Below are 15904 nucleotides of genomic sequence, written 5' to 3'. Positions count from 1 at the left end.
TGGTTCGGGCTGAGCTGGTTGCCGTGGAAACGCGCCCCATTAGAAGCCTTCTGATTAGCCGTCACAGCTCGCTGTTATTGCGGCGCGGTGACTCCTGATTGGCTGCTCTCTGGAGGCTGCACCAAAATATCAGAGACCGAGCGACGTGGCTGCTGCTGCGACTGACCGCCGTTACCTGGCAACCGACCTGGGGCATCCTTACCCCTGGCACATATGTTCTCCTAATGCCCTGTCACCTGACAGCCCCGGGGTCTATATAGGGGACTAGTGATGTGGTCATATGTAGACATTATTTTATAACATGACGACAGTGAACATGTCGGCATGTGCAGAATGTAGACATGTTCACAGTATCGACATCTGAGTGGAGTGTTACGATTAGGCACCAGGAGGGGGTTTAGGTTTATGCTGCGGGAGGGGGGGGGTAGGGTTAGGCATTAGGGAGGGTTAGGCACTGGGGGGGAGGGTTCAGATTACTTATACTTACTGCCAGAAGTCATTGTCACTGCCGGACCCCTAAGCCACCGCTGGAGTCGCCGGCCCAGATGTCACCACTAGGCCACCAGGGACGTCTTGTTGACATTTCATCAGTGTCGACGTTATCAGTGTCGACACGCTGCATGTCGATACTATGACTATGTTGACAAAATATACCACATCCCCAAGGGATATCCTACACCCTGTCACCAGACAGACCCAGAGAGTATATACCAGACGCTCTCAAACTCCACCATTACAGTCCAGGTTTTAAGGATATCCATGCTAGAGTCCAGGTGACAATCTCAGGGGGTAAATTTCCGTGTTTGGTACGGGATCCTGGCTTTCGGGTTGCAGGCGGCCAGAATACCGACAGCGGTACCCGGACAGTCACAATCCCGACCCAATTAGGTAATAGTCTCCTAACCCTGTCACGTTATAGCATCAGGGGGGGATATATCCTTCCTGTCATCTGTCAATTCCAGCCTGTATATATCCTACTGCTACCTGGCTCCATGCTATATATATATATATATATATATATATATATTAGTTCACATGGCTACTCCATGCTGTATGTACCTGTTACACTTGGTTGCTAGGTCAGTGTCAGGCTGTGCCCTGGGCATGAATGACCCTAAAGGAATAATATGGCAGCGCCCCTACAATAGAGTGTGTATATGCGGCAGCTGGCTAGGGGTGAGTAGGGCAGCCGATCCCGGGATTCTGGCACAAAAACACCAGGATTTTAATCCCAGTATTGGTGCCTCCAAATTCCGGGATCACGGCACGCATGTTAAATCCATCAACTGGGCAGAAAAATGTATCCACGTGAATGCCCTGTCTGTTGGTCTCCGTTGGCGGGGCGCACAGCAGTGACGTTACGCCGTCCCCCGGCAGCTACAGCTGCCGTCATGTGTGCCAACCCTCCCTCTCTGGACCTCGAGACCAGCTGCAGCTCTCCCCGCACTCTGCAAACAGGTCACTTCATCTTTATTCCCCACCGGCTTCCCCCTCCACTGTATTTTGATTGATCAACTCAATCCCGGGATCCTGGGAGTCCCAGGATTGAGAGTTCATCGATCCCGAATCCCGGGATTGAAAAAAGTTCCGGGGATTGGCCTCCCTAGGCGTGAGGGGCTATTGTCAGCCCACAAAGGATTTGTATGCTAAAATGGTAATATAAATTGACAGACGTAAGTGCTGTAGCTCAGTACCTCAGTAACAGTTCGCCAGTGTCGGACTGGGTCATGAAGGGCCCACCAGGGCATGCAGTGGTAGGGGTCCATATTTAAGAGGTGTGGCCAGTCTTCAGAGGGAGTTTGGCCAGCCACCACAGAGGGACTTGGCCAACCATTAGGTATAATAATCAGCATGCAAAACACAGGGCCTCTTTATAAAGAACAGGACAAGGGTGTGTCAGGAATGCCTACTTTGATTCTCAGGAGGGCTCATTTTTCTGTAGTTTCCATAGAAACGAACTAAGCACCACATTTTTAACATATAATTAAAGTGCACAATCTAGAACTCACCCCAAGAGGATGGAAGGAGGCCCTCAGTCAGTGGGGCCCACCGGGGAATTCCCCTGTACCCCTGTGGGCCAGTCCAACCCTGCAGTTCGCATATAGCACATAACCTCATTGTGCTACCTGCATGTGAGAGGAGTCTAACTCCAACCTCTTTGGTACATAAAATAGTAGAGTTAAAGCCACGCTCAATCGAGCTTTGGTATTAAGTATAGGAGTAAAATGACAGCAAATGATATATATCCAGATGTAAGTCATGTTCCAGTATCTTGTCTTCTTATGTTGCACATTACAGTACAATATGGTGATTATATCACTTTCCTTCTCAGCTACTGTATCCAACCTGACTAAATATTAATGGAAAATTCCTTATCCACAAGTCCCGAATCAGAAAATATATACATACATATATATAAGAAAAAATCGCTTGCAAAAAAATTCCACTGTATAATGGTTTCAACCAACATCAAGTCCTCTTAGTTATAATGTTAACAATTCCGCTGTATATAGTATATGGGTATTCTGCACACGATCATTCCCACAGTTTGCAATGCTACATGTCTCACACCTCTGATGAGTTGTGTATTACTCTCCTGTGTTGCTCTACTTACTTGCTGATCTCACTTCCCCTTCTCCTCCATGGGCTGTGGTGTGAGTGGGAATCTGCATTTGGTATGTTATATGTGCACTATATATAATAAATAATCATTTGTGTACTTGATCGAAAATAAAGATATGTTTATTGTAACACGTGCAGTACCCCTTTCCTGTCTGGGGTGTCGCTCTCTGCGCTGGTGCTTCTAGCACACTTAGCTGCTGAGGTACAGGCCAGAGTGTGTTAGAAGCACCAGAGCAGAGAGCGACACCACAGGCAGGAAAGAGGAACTGCACGGGTTGTGACAGGTGCAGGGTGCTAGAATGAACACTATTTATTGTGTTACAATCATACAATTAATCATCTCTACACTAAGTAAAATATACATAGAAGGACTGGCAGCCATTTGCAGTCTGTACGTGCAGTCTGTACGTATCTCTCCTTACTCAGCCTACTGTAATTGGTCAGTGGTGGAATTTTTTTCCCAACGCGTTTCGGACAATGAGTAACTTCCTCAGGAGTATACATTCTTATAGGTCATCTTCCCTGTTTGTAATGTTCGGCTTTACCCGATCTCACCCCCTTTGTTAGAATTGCATTGGCAGTCCCTTTATCTCTGTCATTGGTCGTCCCTTTCCTTGCGTCGCTATGGTAACTCTTAAGGCTCCGATACCAGTTGCAAATTCTGCTGTACAGTGATTATATGCAATCGTTAAGGTTCATAATGCTTGGTCTCTAGTGGTCACCTAACGTTTCTCCTTCTGTACAAGTCCACTCATTATGTACTTTAGTCACTAATTGGTCAATGATGTTTCTGCGGGATCTGTTACTGTGGTGCGTGCCTTCATTTTCAGTGTTGCTGTACCTGTCTTTCTAATGATAACTTATATGTTGTCATTTTTTGTTCCTTATTGCAGAGGTTCCCAAACTCCGCCATTACAGTCCAGATTTTAAATATATTCATGCTGAAGTACAGGTGACTGAATTAGTACTTCAGTCAATTTGATTTAAACCTTTAGGCTCAAGCAAGGATATCCTTAAAACCTGGACTGTAATGGCAGAGTTTGGGGACCTCTGCCTTATTGTATTGTAGATAAAGATATGCTTGCCAATTTTATTTGTCTGAGAGGGAGCAGGCTATGATAGTTCTCCAGGCTGACTTTGATTGATTGGTGATGGACTTTTGTGATTTAGATGATACCAAGACTACTTGAATGTAATATCTTGTAGCAATATTAAGCTACATGGTGATTTTACAACACTTATCTCATAATATTATTACAAAGACCTTTTTGAAATATATATTGGTGTTATAATTACATGTCAATGTTTAGACAGTTAAATGGATTATACTATGCCTATGTTTAAACCATTAAAGTATGCTTATGCATCACTTTTCTTGAATTTTGTCGTTTATTAATAAATTGGACTTTTCCAAAGGTGATAGTCCTACATTTATACAATTTTGCTCAGACCATGTGCAAGGGCAATTTTCATCCCTGCCGCTAAAACCGTAACCTACAGCCATACTTTACTGGATCTGCCCAATCTCGTCTGATCTTGGAAGCGATACAGCAATAGGCCTGGTTAGTACTTGGATAGGAGACCTTCTAGGAATACCAGGTGCTGTAGATTAACCTGTATTGGAGGATGAATGAGACAGGATGGCACATAGCGCCTGATTTAGACCCGCTCGCAAGCGGGTCGATGGAGGGGCGCGTGCACAATGCGCGTGTGCAAGCCCCTGAGCGAGAAATTCCCTCGCTCCGGGGCTCGCTACAAAGGGGGTGGCTGCCGATGTTTATCGACAACTCACCCCGTTTTGTAGGCGGGGTGGCTGGACAAACGGAGGCGTTCCTAAAGGAACGCCTGCCGTTTGTGGGCGGACCTACTGACATCACGAGTGATGTCAGTAGTGAGCTTCCGGCTCTATTAGAGCCGGAAGCTCACTGGGGCTTGCGATAGACGAGATCCTACCACAAGGGTCTCGACGCAAGCCCGATGGTCGCGACCATCACCTGGCCGCTCGCTAAAGCTGTGGGTGGTCACCCACAGCTTAGCGAGCGGCCAGGAGGCCGGGTTTTTAAAAACAAAGCGGCCGCCCTGATTCAGAGCGAGTGCTCGCTTTTTGCAAGCAGTTCTGAATCAGGCCCATAGTGTAGCAATTATACAACTAATCTATGGGACCAAAAACTGTTATTGTACCAATATGAGATAGTCTGATATCGATTCCAAGTGTGGTAAGTGGAATGCAGATTTTGTTTAATTATTCTCGCCATATAAATTTTGGGTGTTTCATGCAAACACTTATTAAAACTTATTATATCAACGGATGTTTAATGTTTAAACTCTTGTTGGATAAAATAAAAAAATGTGTATGGATCCCTCCTAATTTTTATGAATATGTAATTAAGGTTATATTTTAACGTTTTTCTATATGAATTGTCATTCAACTGTGCCCCAACAAATAGCCTTTCTTTTTCTTGTTTGTTGTTCTACCTTCTAGAACACAGGTTCTCACACTCAGTCCTCAGGACCCCAAACAGTGCATGTTTTCCAGGTCTCCTTACAGAATCACAGGTGAAATAATTAGCTCCACCTGTGGATTTTTAAAAAAATGTGTCAGTGAGTAATGAATACACCTGTGCCATATCTATAATGGGTGCAGGGTGTGCGGGGAACACGGGCCCCTGGGTCCAGGGGGGCCCCGCAACAAACACCCTGCACCCATAATATTACTTACCTCTCTGGAGTCCCACGTCGGCGCGGGGGTCCAGCGCTGTAAAACGACTGGAAAATGTCCGCGGTGGCCATTTTCCCATCGTTTGCACTAGGGATGTGCAGGCTCGGATAGGTTTGAGTTTGCACGTTGAGTTCGGATTTTTCCCTCCAATAAAACGGAACTCAGAAAGAGGCAAAACGTCATCTTGCATGGACGAACATCATCATTCCTGGACAAAGGAATGATGATGTTCGTCCATGCAAGATGACGTTTTGCCTCTTTCTGAGTTCCGTTTTTTTGGAGGGAAAAATCCGAACTCAACATGCAAACTCGAACCTATCCGAGCCTGCACATCCCTAGTTTGCACATGCGCCGTACAGGGAAAATGGCCGCCGCGGCCATTTTCCCGGTGACCTGTGCATACATTATAGACTAGAGTGTGCCCAGAGTCTATAACTCTGGCACTGGCCGCGCAAAGCTCAGTGCGCTGCTGGGCAGAGAGGAGGGGGCCCGTGTCGGAGACTGCACACGGGCCCCCTCCTCTCTAGAAACGCCCCTGACCTGTGCACCTGTTGGTTGACCTGGAAAACGTGATCTGTGTGAGGTCCTGAGGACCGTGTTTGAGAACCTCTGTTCTAGAAGATAATAGCTAGACTCTGGTTGTTATGGGCAACATCTCCACTTCTAAAAACACTCACTTTAGTAAATGTACCCCTTCTCATGTCTATAAACATCATAATATCTGTGTAGATAAATGTCTGTATTTGCTTTGTCGGTTGCTATTCCGTTCTTCTGAGGTTGTATTGCTCATTCTGCTAAATTACAGTTTAGTAATCAGGTGTCCTACTATAGCTTACTCGCCCTATAACTTACGTTCTTTGGTTTGCAGACCCTAGGTTGTCTTTATATTGTGCCTTGTATGTTACTCAAGTTTGCATAATTAAATGTGCAGACAATTATGTTTGCTATGGATCTATATTTAAACCTCTTTCTCAAACTGAATATCCACTGGCTCTCATTTTTGTTAGTTTTAGCTCAAACTCCCTCATCTCCAAATTAGGTTGTATCTGCTCAATTGCTATAAATCTCAAGTGTTGTGGGTTACAGTCATGTTTTTCTTTAAAATATTGGGATACGCTATCCTTTTCTTATATTACAGGTTGAGTCTCCCATATCCAAAATGCTTGGAACCAGGGGTATTTTGGATAACGGAATATTCTTTATTTTGGAATAATTGCTTACCATAATGAAATATCTTGGGAATAGGACCAAAATATATACACATAATGCATTTATGTGTTATATACACCATATACACACAGCCTGCAGGTCATTTTATACAATATATTCAATAATTTTGTGGCTCAAACAAAGTTTGTGTACAGAAATGAAATTCATTTATACAGTCAGGTCCATAAATATTGGGACATTGACAGAATTTTCATATTTTGGCCTCTATTCACCACTACAATGGCTTTGAAATGAAACAAACAAGATGTGATTTAACTGCAGACTTTCAGATTTAATTTGAGGGTGATTACATCCAAATCAGGTGAACGGTGTAGGAATTACAACGGTTTCTATATGTGCCTCCTACTTTTTAAGGGGCCAAAAGTAATGGGACAAACTAAACAATCCTAAATCTAACTTTCACTTTTTAATACTTTGTTGCAAATCCTTTGCAGGCAATTACAGCCTGAAGTCTGGAACGCATAGACATCACCAGACGCTGGGTTTCATCCCTGGTGATGCTCTGCCAGGCCTCTACTGCAAATGTCTTCAGTTCCTGCTTGTTCTTGGGGCATTTTCTCTTCAGTTTTGTCTTCATCAAGTGAAATGCATGCTCAATTGGATTCAGGTCAGGGGATTGACTTGGTCATTGCATAACATTCCAGTTTTTAGCCTTAAAAAACTCTTTGGTTGCTTTTGCAGTATGCTTCGGGTCATTGTCCATCTGCACTGTAAAGAGCTGTCCAATGAGTTCTGAAGCATTTGACTGAATATGAGCATATAATATTGCCCGTAACACTTCAGAATTCATTCTGCTGCTTTTGTCAGCAGTCACATCATCAATAAATACAAGGGAACCAGTTCCATTGGCAGCCATACATGCCCACACCATGACACTACCACCACCATGATTCACTGATGAGGTGGTATGTTTTGGATCATGAGCAGTTCCTTTCCTTCTCTTCTCTTCCCATCACTCTGGTACAAGTTGATCTTTGTCTCATCTGTCAATAGGATGTTGTTCCAGAACTGTAATGGCTTTTTTAGATGTTGTTTGGCAAACTGTAATCTGGTCTTCCTGTTTTTGTGGCTCACCAATGGTTTGCATCTTGTGGTGAACTCTCTATATTCACTCTTGTGAAGTCCTCTCTTGATTGTTGACTTTGACACATATACATCTACCTCCTGGAGAGTGTTCTTGATTTGGCCAACTGTTGTGAAGGGGTTTTTCTTCACCAGGGAAATAATTATTTTGTCATCCACCACAGTTATTTTCCGTGGTCTTCCGGGTCTTTTGGTGTTGCTGAGCTCTCCGGTGCATTCTTTCTTTTTAAGAATGTTCCAAACAGTTGATTTGGCCACACCTAATGTTTTTGCTATCTCTCTGATGGGTTTGTTTTGATTTTTCAGCTTAATGATGGCTTGCTTCACTGATAGTGACAGCTCTTTGGATCTCATATTGAGAGTCTACAGCAACTGATTCCAAATGCAAATGTCACACCTAGAATCAACTCCAGACCTTTTACCTGCTTAATTGATAATGAAATAATGAGGGAATAGCCCATACCTGTCCATGAAATAGCTTTTGAGTTGATAGTCCCATTACTTTTGGCCCCTTAAAAAGTGGGAGGCACATATTGAAACTGTTGTAATTCCTACACCGTTCACCCGATTTGGATGTAATTACCCTCAAATTAAATCTGAAAGTCTGCAGTTAAAGCACATCTTGTTTGTTTCATTTCAAAACCATTGTGGTGGTGAATAGAGGCCAAAATCTGAAAATTCTGTCAATGTCCCAATATTTATGGACCTGACTGTATGTCATATACACCATATACACACAGCCTGAAGGTAATTTTATACAATATATTTAATAATTTGTGCCTTAGACAAAGTTTGTGTACATTGACCCATCAAAAATCAAAGGTTTCATTATTTCAGTCATGCCAAAAAAAATCCGTATTTCGGAATATTCCGTATTTCGGAATATTTGGATATGGGAGACTCAACCTGTACTTGTGTCATGTTCCCCTATCCTTCTTTTCAGCGATCCTACTGTCCGTCCCACATAATGCCAGTTGCAGCTGCATTGCAGCAGATATACAGGTATTGTGTTGGTGGAGTCACAGGTAAGTTTCTGTCTTATTGTGTACGGCTGTTTGGTTCGGGTGATGGAAAGCTTATCATAGGTTTTTCACCTCTGTATCCCAGGTTCTTGCAGTTACAGCATTTTCCGCAATGGAAGAGCCCCCCGTTTCCCTCTTGATTGTAACTGAGGTTTGTACTGATTCTCTATTATTCCTGAAATGTCAGAATGTCGTATGCTTGGCTCAGTGAACTCCCTCTCCTGATAGCGGCTGCCCAACATGGGTGAAAATCCTGATCGTCCCCAGGTAAGTATTTGCTAACCTAACCTCCCCCCTAACCCTCCTTAGGGGTGCCTAACCCTAACCTTCCCCCCCAGTGCCTAACCATAATCCCCCATCTAAGTGCCTAAACCTAACCCCGCCTTCCCCGCCGCCTAACCCTAAGTCCCCAGGGGGGGTGCCTAACCCTAAGTCCCCTGGGGGGGTGCCTAACCCTAAATCACCCCCGGGAGCCCTAAACCTAACCCTCCCCCCCGCGGCTGTCCGCAGCAGGGGCCGGCATCACTTCGATCGGGATGCCGGGCGCCAGTCTTCCAGCGTCGGTAAATTGACAGGTGTCTAGATTTAGACGCCTGTCATTTAACCCTCACCAGGATAAAGCAGTCGGGAAGCCAGCTGTCGGGATTACGTCCACCGGCTTCCCGACTGCATACCCCCTCTCCAAACCCCCGGACCATTTATACCCTTTTTTCACCAAAAACCCAGCTCCAACCTGGGACACTGACAACAGATTGATCACGGGTCGGAACTGGGTTATACCCCTTTTACATTGGCGGCTGGACCCAGGTTATTCCTGGATCCAGCGATTCATACCGGAACCAGTCGTGCAACGTTAGAGAAGACGATTTCATCTCCAAGCACTACCGAAACCAGTCAGTCTGCTGGTTTGATGCATGTGTACACTGGACCGTTACCCGGGTCCTTCCCGGGGTTGAATTCTTGGGTCTCTGGACCTGGGCTATTTTTATGGGACCCCTTTTCCACTGAGCCGCGACCCAGGTTGACCGCAATAACCTGGGTTATTGCAGCAGTGGAAAAGGTGTATTATACACTCCCTGCACAGCAATAACTGACACCCCTTCCATGCCCAGACTAATACCAATAGGCATCTGACACCCCTTCCATGCCCGGACTAATACCAATAGGAATCTGACACCCCTTCCATGCCCGGACTAATACCAATAGGAATCTGGCACCCCTTCCATGCCCGGACTAATACCAATAGGAATCTGACACCCCTTCCATGCCCGGACTAATACCAATAGGAATCTGACACCCCTTCCATGCCCGGACTAATACCAATAGGAATCTGACACCCCTTCCATGCCCGGACTAATACCAATAGGAATCTGACACCCCTTCCATGCCCGGACTAATACCAATAGGAATCTGGCACCCCTTCCATGCCCGGACTAATACCAATAGGAATCTGACACCCCTTCCATGCCCGGACTAATACCAATAGGAATCTGACACCCCTTCCATGCCCGGACTAATACCAATAGGAATCTGACATCCCTTCCATTCCCGGACTAATACCAATAGGAATAAAGTTTATGATACTTGCCCATAGCTTCTCTGCTAGTGTACAGATATCATACATGATTCATAGTATCAGTAATCAGAGCCTTACAGTTATACACATCTCGGGATCTACTCCCTGCCAGGCTCTAGCCACAATTACTGTGGCCAATGTCACTATCTCAGAGAATCACAAGTGAAATAATTATTTCAGAATGTGTCAGTGAGTAATGAATACACCTGTGCACCTGCTCGGTGACTTGGAAAACGTGAACTGTTTGGAGTCCTGAGGACCGAGTTTGAGAACTATCACATTAAAATATTCTTCCAGAGAGAAGCCAAACAAACACATTATAGGCTCCAGCAGGGGCAATGCAGGCGCTGTTTCCTGAATACAATCCCAAACTTGAATACAAAATCATTGCACTTCCCAGCATTCCCATAATAGCTGCCAAACCGGTGCCCCGGGAGCTCCACAAGTACAGCACTATGAATCAGAATTGCTATGTCATTTTGTCATATACTCCTGGTATGTCTAGTGCAAATTATTGTAGATAGGAGTGTTGACTTTTACTGGTTTTTGTTGATCCTTCTGTCTCTGTTTAGTTTTGAGGTTTGATTTTATTGTCCTGATCCTTAAGGTGCCCATACACGGTACGATATTTTACCTGATATGGACAGTTTCGACGGGTTGTACAGACCAATTGTATGAAAATAGGTGTTTTTTGTGTGTTCTGCGACCCCGATGCGCGTCCCCGCCATCCTCTAGTTGGATCGCAGATCAGATGGTTTTGCAGAGAGATCTACAATCTTTTGCGTACAATGTGATACACTTCTATGCATCTTATACTATGATCGTAACGTTCAATCGTACACCATTTGACCACATTGTATGAAGAATTTCAAGGGAGGAATTTCAAGGGCAATCGTACAACACATCTTACCAACTTTGAATCGCACCGCGTATGGAGGCCTTTAATCCCCTACCTGTCTTTTAGAATTTTGCATTTCTTAATATTGACGGGAGCCTTTCTGCCATTGTTTAGTCTTTGTTTCATTCATTTTTATAGTATTCTGTAATCTTACTGTTATTTCAATGGTTCTAGGTTAAAGTCTAAAATTTGTATTTCTCTATCTAAGATGTTTCATTCCTGTTTTCTCTGGACTATGATGAGATCCATCAATCTGTAAGAGCCTGTATCATGTACTATTTGCTGTTTGCCATAACAGTATTGTGTGTGGGTGTTTTCCTGATTTTTAGTTCTTTGGGAATGACCCCCTGTTGGTTGTACCATTCTGAGGTGTAGGTCTAATTTCTTTATCTAGCCGTTTTCTAGTATTTTGTATATTTGGAAATACATCTGTAGCCCTATCTAGTCTTCAGCATCTAGTCCTATAATCCCATATGCGCTTCCTTGAGTTATGTTATGTAGTAACTGTTACTTCCCTGTGCTGCTATAGTCTAGTGGACCAAACATCAATGGTAATATAAACTGACAGACTGTAGTGGCTCAGTAACAGCCCACATATCACCTTGTTGTGTTGTCTGCATGCGAGAGGTGTCCAATCTCCTGGGTACATAGACTAACAGAATTAATGCGGCACTCAATCGGGCTTTGGTATTAAGCATAGACGTGAAATGATAGTCATTAAATAAAATGTATCCAAATGTAACAGATTCCAATGCGATTATAGTGAATATAAAGTGAATGTCAATTGTAGCAAACAGTTGGCCCTCATTCAGAGCCACTCGCTAGCGGCAGTACGCTCGTTCCGAGCGATGTTCGCACATCTGCGCATGCGTACGGTTTTTAGTACGCATGCGCGAACCAGTCAGTGCGGCCGAAAATCGTTGGTACGCAATATAGCGAGGGCCTGCTATTTTGAGTGACAGAATGAGGCATATGTGGGTGGTAACAGGGGAAGGTGCTTGAAAACGGGGAGTGGAGATCCGAACGCAGGCGTGCTTAAAGGTCAAAACGGGCGTTTTAAGGGAGTGCATAATTAATACAGCAGCGTCATTGACCACGTCACTTGGTTTTTTTTAACTCAGAACTGCTCGCAAAATAGCGGTTGAAAACACCAACCACAGAATAGCGAGCAGTTCATACGCTGTACGATGTACTCGATTAATCTAATAAATAGCGGACATGACGTATGGTGCGTGCGGCCAGGGGGCGTTTTTATCAAATAAACGAGCGTATGTTTTGCTCGCTTGTTCAGACTTAGAGGTGGGAACAGACTGCAATTTGCGAACGGATCATTTGAATAGCCACCCCTTGTTTTTGAACGAACGACCACAAATAGCGAACGGCTCTGAATCAGGCCCAGTGTCTGTAAGTTCCATACCCAGAGTCGTAAGTAGGCATTTTGGTGCCCTGTGCCAGAAAGAACTTCGTTGCCCCACACACCATATTGTAAACCAGTACAGTATGCGTTGCAGACGCCCCGCTCAAAGAAAAAAAGTGGTGTGTGAAGGGGCGTGGCCACACTATAGTACACCCAATTCACATTACTTCACACAGTAGTGCCCCCTTATTCACATTACACAACATAGTGTTCCCTATAAACGTTACGCTACACAGTAATAGTGCCCCTTACACATTATGCCACACAGAAGAAATCCCCCCCTCCCTTACACATTCTTCCACACATGAGAAATATTACCCCCCACCCCCACCCCTGGGTACCTCTCCTAAAGGCAGCACTTACCTATATAACACAGCTCCTCAGCGCGTCATGATGTCTCTCCCAGGAGACACTACAGGGGTCGGGGGAGCGGTTGGAGCACACGAGGAAGGCAGCTGCAGCGTTGCCCGCTGTAATGTGTATTAGTAGCGGTGCGTCCAGCAGAGAAGGAGCCGGGCTCACTGCTACTATTAATTATACATTGCAGCGGACGGTAGAGGATAGCTAATGGCAGCTTGATCAGTGATCGTGGGTGGAGGCGGCCGGTTCCACCCACAGGGCATGTGTTCGCTCTGTGCACCAACCTAGTTATAGCCCTGCTCATACCAATATCTCCTCGTTTTATATTGTACCCTACAGTACACTGTGGTGATTATGTCCCAGTTTGTATACTCTCCTTCCCAGCTACTGTATCCAACAGGACTAAATACTAATGGGAAAATCCTTATCCACAAGATTGAATCAGAAAAACATTCTATATGTACATACCTATACATTTTTGTCATTTTTGGGCTCAAAGTCTCCTCATCGCCAATTGGGTTGTATTTGTTCTAGGGATGTGCAGGCTCGGTTCTACTCGGTTCCGTTCGGTTTTTTTTACCGAATCTTATTGGCTATTCAAAACTCGTGACAGCTGAAACCCAATAAGATTCGGGGAAAAAAAACGAACGGAACCGAGTAGAACCAAGCCTGCACATCCCTAAATTTTGTTCAATTTATCAATTGATATAAATCTGGGTTACAGTTATGTTTCTCCTTAGAAATTGGTATACGCTTTGTTGTTCATATCCTTTTCTTATGTTACTTATACGTTCTTCTTGTCAGAGCTCTTACTGTCCGTCCCACATACTACATGTTACAGCTACATTCCAGCAGATAGATATTATGTTGGTGGAGTCACAGGTAAGTCTCTGTCTTATCATGTATGGCTTTGGTATGGTTTGATGTAAAGCTTATCGTGGCTTTTGTATCCCAGGTTCTTGCAGTTACAGCATTTTCCGCTATGGAAGAGCTCCCATTTTCTTCTTGATTGTAACTGAGGTTTGTACTAATTCTTTATTATTCCTAAACTGATTTAAATCAGTAGCTTTGGTGTATGCTAAATCTGATTTTTGTGATAAGATCTCTTTAATTTGTGTGTCCATATGTAATATATGCCTGTGACGGTTAAGAATTACATACAGGGCCGGATTAAAGGCAGGGCGACAGGGGCGGTCGTCCCACACATAGGGGGCCCCCGCACACTGTCCCCGATCCCCAGCCGCTTCTACTAACATTAACTGTTCCCTGCTGCTATTCTCGCCGTAAGAGAACAGCTGAGCTGCCGCGGACAGCAGCAGGGAACAGTAGACTCACTACAGTGACACTCGTGAGATTATGTCAAATCTCGGGAGACTGTGGCTGGTCTCAGAGAGAAGAGCCCAGGCTGCCTGCCCTGCAGTGTGTGCGGGGCATAGCATCTGAGTCAGGCACTCAAGGAACCATTTCCCCGGGCGGCGGGCCGTGGAGCTGAGGGCTGAAGGAAAGGTAGTCCGCTGTCCCACTACCACACACATCAGTATCATTAATATATAATATAAGCGTATATATATATATATATATATATGCAGACAGTATGTGTGTATGTATACAGTATATATATATATATACACACACATACATTTATACTGTGTATTTATATGTGTGTATGTATGTGTGTGTATATATATATATACTGTATATATGTATACATACACACATACTGTCTGTATGTGTATATATATTTATATATATATAAATATATACACAGTATGAATGTATGTATGTGTGTGTGTGTATAATATATATATATATATATATATATATATATATATATATATATTAGGGGTGAGCGGGTTCGGTTTTACTCGGATTTACTCGGATCTTTAAACGGCATTTTATTGGCTATCGCCTATCATGTGTTTTGGATAGCCAATATAATAAATCCGAATTTGCGGTAAAGTGGCGATAAGAACCGAGTAAATCCGAGTAAAACCGAACCCGCTCACCCCTAATATATATATACACAAACATATACTGTGTGTAGTATACACTTGTGTGTGGTCATATATCTATATATACATATATATTGTGTGTCTGTGTGTACATATGTATGTATATATATTTATTTTTTACATATATACACACAGATAATATTATCTATATATCACAATGCTGGTTGATACATTATACCTTTTTATAACATCACCCATATCATCACCTTGATTTTATTGATTGGGGCCCCCACAAGTTTGTTGTCCAGGGACCCCCACAGACCTTAATCCGGCCCTGATTACATATATACCAGTATATCGGACCTCAGTTCACCCACTGCTCTTTCTGACCCTGTCCCCATCTTTCCACTGCTCCGCTCCTCGCAGTGCTGCAGCTCCTCGGCACGTGCCCCCAGGGCCCCATTGGCCAACACCCCCCTTCTAGCACACTCTGGCCTGTACCTCAGCAGCTAAGTGTGCTAGAAGCACCAGCGCAGAGAGCGACACCCCAGACAGGAAAGAGGTACTGCACGTGTTACAATAAACATATCTTTATTTTCGATCAAGTACACAAATGATTATTTATTATATATATTGCACACATAACATACCAAATGCAGATTCCCACTCACACCACAGCCCATGGAGGAGAAGGGGAAGTGAGATCAGCAAGTAAGTAGAGCAACACAGGAGAGTAATACACAACTCATCTTCCACTTACCTGCATAACGGTGTCTGTAAGAGCTGATACTTTTCCCATTTGTTTCAAACGAGGCGCAGAGTAAAGGTGCCCACACACATACCGACTTGCTCCCAATCAGCCAATGTACACGATTTCCCCTGAACTCTCCCCAGGCAGTCGTGGTCACGATTTGGAGTTAAAAATGTCCAATCTGACTTAAGATCTATCGTGCAGCCAGTGCATTGTATCCCAGATTGGCTAATCTGCCCTACAGCACGGCAGATCTGAAGATGCGATGTACGAC

The 15904-nt window shown here is 44.2% G+C and overlaps 1 pseudogene; it reads left to right on the top strand.

Moving 5' to 3' along the window:
• The first annotated feature begins 4114 nt into the window (after window positions 1–4114).
• Window positions 4115–4233, top strand: LOC148506237 (5S ribosomal RNA; annotated as a pseudogene).
• The last annotated feature ends 11671 nt before the right edge of the window (window positions 4234–15904 follow it).

Source organism: Taudactylus pleione, unplaced genomic scaffold, assembly GCF_031769625.1.
Source record: "Taudactylus pleione unplaced genomic scaffold, aTauple2 ptg000418l, whole genome shotgun sequence".
In the NCBI taxonomy this organism is placed as follows: Eukaryota; Metazoa; Chordata; class Amphibia; order Anura; family Myobatrachidae; genus Taudactylus; species Taudactylus pleione.
This window is presented reverse-complemented; position numbering and strand designations above follow the sequence as displayed.